Source organism: Macaca fascicularis, chromosome 9 (genome assembly GCF_037993035.2).
Source record: "Macaca fascicularis isolate 582-1 chromosome 9, T2T-MFA8v1.1".
NCBI lineage: Eukaryota > Metazoa > Chordata > Mammalia > Primates > Cercopithecidae > Macaca > Macaca fascicularis.
The window spans coordinates 92,868,566-92,875,874 of NC_088383.1; positions in this window are offsets into that span (position 1 = coordinate 92,868,566).

Here is a 7,309-nt window from a genome sequence, read left to right on the forward strand (position 1 = left end):
CTGTGTAGAGGAGCCAGGCTTTTCAAGGCTAGCTAGGTGCCTGAAATTTCCCTTGAAGACACTCAAGATTTTCCTGTATTTTCATACTTGGAAGGGTGGGAGTCAGCAGACCCTTAAGAGGAAGCTCTGCTCTGTCTCATAATTCCCCGTTGAATGACTTTTTTTTTCTTCAGTCCTTCACTATTATAATTAATGTTGCAAAGGATATCTTCACTCCTAGGTCTTTCTGTCTTCATTCTTATGATTGATTCTGTTAGTGTTTTTTGCAAATGGATTCATGGAAGTGAGATTACTGGGATAAAAGGAAAATGTGCAAGTAAATTTTCTAGATATTGTCAAAATCCTTTCATAAGAGTTGTTTCATTTTACATGTTCATCAGCAAAATATAAGCATCTCCATCTCAGAGTATATATGTCCATCTTTTGGATGTTTTGTCTCATAATTCTGAGAAATGATTTATTTGTGCAGTTTCAAATTCACCATTTTACTATGTTGATGGGCCAATTGCATTCATTTTCTCTAAACTGCTAATAATGTGAAGTAAATAAACATATTTTACCCCAAAATATGTTTCTTTGACCTATTTTGAGATGACTGTCACAGGCCCAGTCGACTGAAGTGGGCTTGCAAAGCTGTTTCAATCTGGGGGAAATTTGCATCTGAAGACAATCTCTATTGATGAATCCAAGTGTTCTCTTGTCCATATCTACAAGAGATTAATTGAGACTGATATCTTTAAAGGTCTGAAGAAAACATTTATCATTTATTCTTTCTGAGAGCTGCTACCAGTGAGGTTTCATCTACATAGCAAGACCACCTTTGCTAGCCAAGCCTCCTTTTCTCTTTCTCGTATTACCTGTCTTGCCAGTAAAACCCGATGTACCACCATAACCTGTTTGGGGCCATGCTCTGAGCCAGCATTATTTCTGTAACCTCAAGATGGTATATAAGTTTCTGTACCTTGTTGTGGGGTTGGGCCTTTATTATGAAGGCTCTCATGTATACATGTTAAATAAATTTTGTATGCCTTTTCAAATCTTTTTAATCAATCTGCCCCATGTCAGTGATTTTCAGTAAATCTCCATGTTTTTTGTCTAGTTTATCGGTCTTTTTATAACAGCCTGATGGGTTCATTTTGCCTGCTACCCAGAAAAGCTAGAGGGTACACTAGGAATAGCAGGCATTGCAGCAAAGAAAGAGTTCCTCACAGGGCCAGCCACACAGAAGGACAGGAGACAGTTCTCAAATCCGCCTTCCTGAGAATTCAGAGGTTAGCATTTTAAAAAGATGTGTTACAGCACATACACAATCCCACAGCAAAGATTGTGAGACTTATGAACTTTTAGCAGTTAAGGGGCAAAATGATAAATTGGATTTTATCTTAATTGAACATTTCTCCTCTGAAGAAAATGAAAAACAAGGAGCAAACCAGAAGAAAATATTTGCGAATCACTTAGATGATAAAGGATTTGTATCTAGAATATATAAACGATACGTAAAACTCAATGAGAAAACCAATCTAATAGTATATTGTCATGAAATTTGAAAAATACTTCAGTAAATGCAAATGGATAGCAGGTAAGCATATGAAGTGATTCTTAAGATTGTTATGTTTTTTTAATTAAAAATTAAAACTACAATGAGATTCCACTGCAACCCTATTAAAATGGCTAAAGTAATCATGGCTATTGTTATCATGTTAATCAATTACCAAATAATCAAATACCAAATTCTGAGGAGGATATTGAGCAAATGCAACTCTTACACATTGCTGTTGTAAATGCAAAATGACACCTGTTTTGGACGAAGCTTGGCAATTTATTTTACGTTCATTTGTTTTATTTTTGTTTTTTGAGACAGTCTTGTTCTGTCACCCAGGCTGTAGTTCAGTGGCATGATCTCAGTTCACTGCAACCTCCACCTCCCAGGCTCAAGTGATTCTCATGCCTCAGCTTCCTGAACAGCTGGGATTACAGGCATGTGCCACCATGGCCAGGCACTTTTTTTTTTTTTTTTTTTGTATTTTTAGTAGAGACAGGGTTTACAATATCAGCCAGGCTGATCTCAAACTCCTGACCTCAAGTGACCCACACACCTCAGCCTCCCAAAGTGCTGGGACTATAGGCTGTGAGTCACTATGCCTGGCTGACAATTTCCTTCAGAGCTAAACAAACACTTAATATATAACTCATCAATCCCACTGCCAGGTACTTACCCAAGTGAAACATATTCACCAAAAAAAAAAAAAAAAAAAAAAAAAAAAAAAAATTGTACACACATGTTGATAGAAGCTTTATTCACAATCGCCAGAAAGTAGAATGGCCGAAATATTATTCAACTGAGAAGTAAATAAATAAACTGTGGTATATCTACATAGTGGCATATTACTAAACAACAAACAACAAAAATGAATAAGCTAATTATTGATACATGCAAAACATGAGTAAATCTCAAATGCATTATGCTGTGATGAAGACAGAGTTAAAATTTATATATTGTTGGATTATAATTATAGGACCTTCTTGGAAAGTTAAAACTACAACACCAGAAAACAAATCAGTGGTTCCCTGGGGCTAAGGACAAGGGCAGTGGTTGAGCACAAAAGGCCATGAGAGATTTTTAGAGGGTGATGCTACCATTGTGTTTCTTGATTCTGGTAGTGCTTACATGATTATATGTATTTGTCAAAACTCACTGAACTGTAATATAAAAAGGTGAATTTTACTGTATTTAAGTTATGCTGCAATAAAAAAGGAAAGAAAAAAACACTACCAACCGCATTTATGTAAATCACAACATCTTTGATAATGTGAGGAGAATGGAATATTATTAAATTCAGCATTTGGTAATACTGCAAGATAAGATTTTAGTATAGTATCTACATTTTAAAAATAATAATTCTGCTTTTGGTGATTGCTAAGTATATCCCACAGAAACAGATAATTTTAGTAGCTGGTTTCATGTATTCCCTGAAGAAACATCTGTTTTTCTGGAAGACAGTACTTTCCAGGTCTGCTAAATTAAATAGAATATTACACACTTGAATCATTATTACAGCAGTGAATGACAATACCTCATCATGTTTCCCACAGAAGGAGCAATGTTTGTTTGGAAGATAATTTTTAAATTTATTGCTTCCACTACTATTAGCACTCCTTAAAATTATTTTTAAAGTATTTGTATGTTTTTGTAAGTACTCAGAGCTTAATGCTTACTGGTACTTCAACCCACATAGATAATTTCATTCCTCAAGAGACACAGACATGCATATGCATAATTTTTACACCTCCATTCTCTATTTCAATAAAAAAAGCTATTTATATTCTTCTTACATATATTACCATTGAAATGGAAACCCTTTCATCTTTTCTTATTATCTTAGTACTGAGAACTCTGTCTCCCAAGTAGAAAAATATCCATGGATTACTTCTTGTCACTTACCTAGAAATAAGACAGTATTCTTTTACGATGTCTTTACTTCTGCTTCTTTTATCTATTTCTCTTCTCCCCTCCACCTTACTTATTTAATTTGTGACTTAATCATAGCACTAGATTATGAGACAGCTTGATGTCATCTGTGGGTGCTACTGCTTGGTCATGTGACCTCAGGAAACTTTTTCCGTTTGTGTCCATGGGGATGTACAAAACAAAACATATTAAAGCATATGCTAGTAGTTATTTTAATTATTAAAAATATTCCTTTTGTTAAGATCTTTTGCTGATTAATATAATAACTTAATATATTTCTACCTTTGCCAAGCACTATTACAAGTGTTGAGGCTACTCCAAATAAGACAAAGTTCCCTTCTCTGAAGGCACAGTCATTTTACCTCACCTTGTTCTAGAAAAATTTAAGATGCATAATGTATTACATGTAAGAGTGAAATACATTGAATTACATGTAAGAGTGAAAGAAAAACAGCAGTGGAGACATAAAGTATAGCAAACTATTTTTCTTAAGAAATTTATTTTATTTTGCTAAGCACCTTTGCTCTTTGTCGTTATCCAGTTCACCCCACTAAGCACAAAGGAGGATTGTATTTCCCTGTCTCCTTGAAGATCAGTGTATTAGTTCATTCTTGCATTGCTAAAAAGAACTACTTGAGACTGTGTTATTTATAAATTTATAAAGAAAAGCGGTTTAATTGTCTCATGGTTCTACAGGTTGTACAGAAAGTCTGGCTGAGGAGGCCTCAGAAAGCTTACAGTTATGGTGGAAGGCAAAGAGAAAAGAGGCACATCTTACATGGGTGGAGCAGGAGGAAGAGAGAGAAGGATGAGGTACCACATACTTAAACAACCAGGTCTCATGAGAACTCACTCACTATCATGAGAACAGCAAGAGGGATGTCTACTTCCATGTTCCAATCACCTCCCACCAGGCCCCTCTTCCAACACTGATTACAATTTAACATAAGATTTGGGTGGGGACACACCAAGTAATTGACTTGGGCCAATATAATGTGAATATGAGGTATGTCAATTCTAGTTAAAAGCATGTAGAAGCTGTTATGCAGTTCTCTGTTGCACTGCCACATTATCAGGACACTTATTAATATGCACTGTCATGAAATCAAAGCAGCTTAGAAGGATGGGCTAACCCATGAAGGAATGTTGGCCTAGTGAGACTCATTAGTGGACTTTGCATGAGCTAGAATTTTCTTTAAATAAACTACCAAAATTTGGAGATCATTACTAACACATAAGTTGGCCTATCCTGATAATTACAGATACGTTTATGAGAGAATCATAAACAGTTCCCTAAAATACTTAGCAGTTAGGCAATCTTACTGATATGGTTTGGATCTGTGTCCCCATCCAAATCCTATGTTAAATTATAATCCCCAATGTTAAAGGTGGGGCCTGGTGGGAGGTGATTGGATCATGGGCGTGGATTCTTCAGGAATGGGTTAGCACCATCCCTTTGGTGCTATTCTCATAATAGCGTTTTCACGAGATGTGGTTGTTTAAACGTGTGAAGCATCTCCCCCTGACTTCTTGGTCCTGTGCTGGCCATGTAAGATGAGGCTGCTTTCCCATCACTTTCCACTATGATTGTAAGTTTCCTGAGGCCTCCCAGGAAGCCAAGCAGAGGGCAAGCATCGTGCTTTCTGTACAGCATGTGGAACTATGAGCCAATTAAATCTCTTTGTTTATAAATTATCCAGTGTCACGTATTTTTTTTTACAGCAGTACGAGAATAGGCTAATATAGAAAATTGGTACTGAGGAGTGAGGCTTTCTAAAAACCTATGCTCATATGCATGAGCAAAAAAAGTAACCTGAAACTAGAACTTATATTTAATAGGTTTGGAAAATTTGTACCATGGCCATATGATAGAAAAGAAAAGCCCATTTGCAGGAAAGGAATTCAAGCAGGCTGCAGATATTTGCATAACTAAAGGAAGGCAAGTGCTGACAGCCAAGGGAATGGAGAGAAAGCCTGGAAAGCATTTCAGAGAATTTTGTGGCAGTCACTCCCATCACAGGCCAGGAATTCTAGGAGGGAAGAATGGTTTCTTGGGCCAGGTCCAGGGCCTCATTTCCCTGCATAACATGAGGACACTGCTCCCTGCATCCTAGCCACTCTAGCTCCAGGTGTGGCTCAATGGAGTCCAGGTACAGCTCAGGCAACTACTTCAGAGTTTGGAAGCTGTAAGCCTTGGTGGTTTCCACAGGCTGTTAAGCCTGTGAGTACAGAGTATAAGAGCTGAGGCTTCAGAGCTTCTGCCTAGATTTCAGAAGATGTATGGAAAAGCCTGGATGTCCATGCAGAAGTCTGCTGCAGTGATGGAGCCCTCATGAAGAACCTCTACTAGGACAATGTAGGGGGGAAATATGGAGTTGAGTCCCCACTGAGGCACTGCCTAGTGAAGCTGTGAGAAGAGGGCCACCATCCTCCAGACTCCAGAATGGTAGATCCACCAGCAGCTTGCACCCTGTACCTGGAAAAGCCATAGGCACTCAATGCCAGTCCCTGAGAGCAACCACAGGGGATGAATCCAGCAAAGTCATAGAGGCAGAGCAGCCCAAGGACTTGGAAGCTCACCCATTGCAGCAGCGTGCCCTGGACATGAAACATGGAGTCAAAGAAGATTATTTTGAAGCTTTAAGGTTTAATGACTGCTCTGCTGGGTTTTAGAATTGCTTGGTGCCTGTAGCCTCTTTATTTTGGCAAACTTCTGCTTTTTGGAATGGGAGTATTTGCCAAATGCCTATACTTTCATTGTATCTTGTAAGTAACTAATTTGTTTTGATTTTACAGATTCATAGGCAGAAGGCAGTAGCCTTGTCTTAGATGAGACTTTAGACTTGGGATTTCTGAGTTAATACTGGAATGACTTAAGTCTTTGGGGACTATTGGGAAGGGATGATTGTATTTTGCAATGTGAGGACATGAGATTTGGGAGGGGCCATGGTGGAATCACATGGTTTGGATCCATGTCCCCATCCAAATCTCTTGTTCAATGGTAATTCCCAATATTGGACATAGGGCCTGGTGGGAGGTGATTAGATCATGGGGGAAGATCTTTCATGAATGGTTTAGCACCATCCCTTTGGTGTTGTTCTCATGAGATCTGGTTGTTTAAAAGCATGTAGTACCTCCTCCCAACCTCTCTCTCTTGCCCTTGCTTCAGCAATGTAAGATGAGCCTACTTCCTCTTTACTTTCTGCCATGATTGTAAGTTTCTTGACCCTCACAAGAAGCTGAGCAGATGGCTAGCATCATGCTTGTTGTACAGCCAGTGGAACCATAAGCCAATTAAACATCTTTGGTTTGTAAATTACTCAGTATCAGGTATTTCATTATGGCAGTGGAGAATAGATTAATACACTTACCAATAACATGATTTGTAGGCTTTAAGATTAAAGAGAAAACAGTTTTCAACCAAAGTACTTTAATACATAGTAGTAAGATGAGCATAAATTGTTCCTAAGATTCTTATAAACATGTACATTGCATGCTATAATAAATAAGAACAATGATAGAGAGGCATAATTTTATATTTCTATGATCGAGAAATTATGTTATGCACATTTTTGCTAGATAATTTTACTTAATCATTACGAAACTCCAGTGAAGAACGCACTATTATTATCCATAATCTACAGATATGAAAAGTGAGACAGAGAGATCAAGGATTTTGTCCAAAGTCAGGCAGCTAGTAAGTAGCTGCAGAGGTAAACCTTACATGCTATGTAACTTAAGAAAATTTAAATAGAAAATTATATTAGCTTCCCTTTTAATCAAATAGAATATAAAATCAGAAAAATAAATACCCTTTTAAGCATAGATTAGCTTTAATTA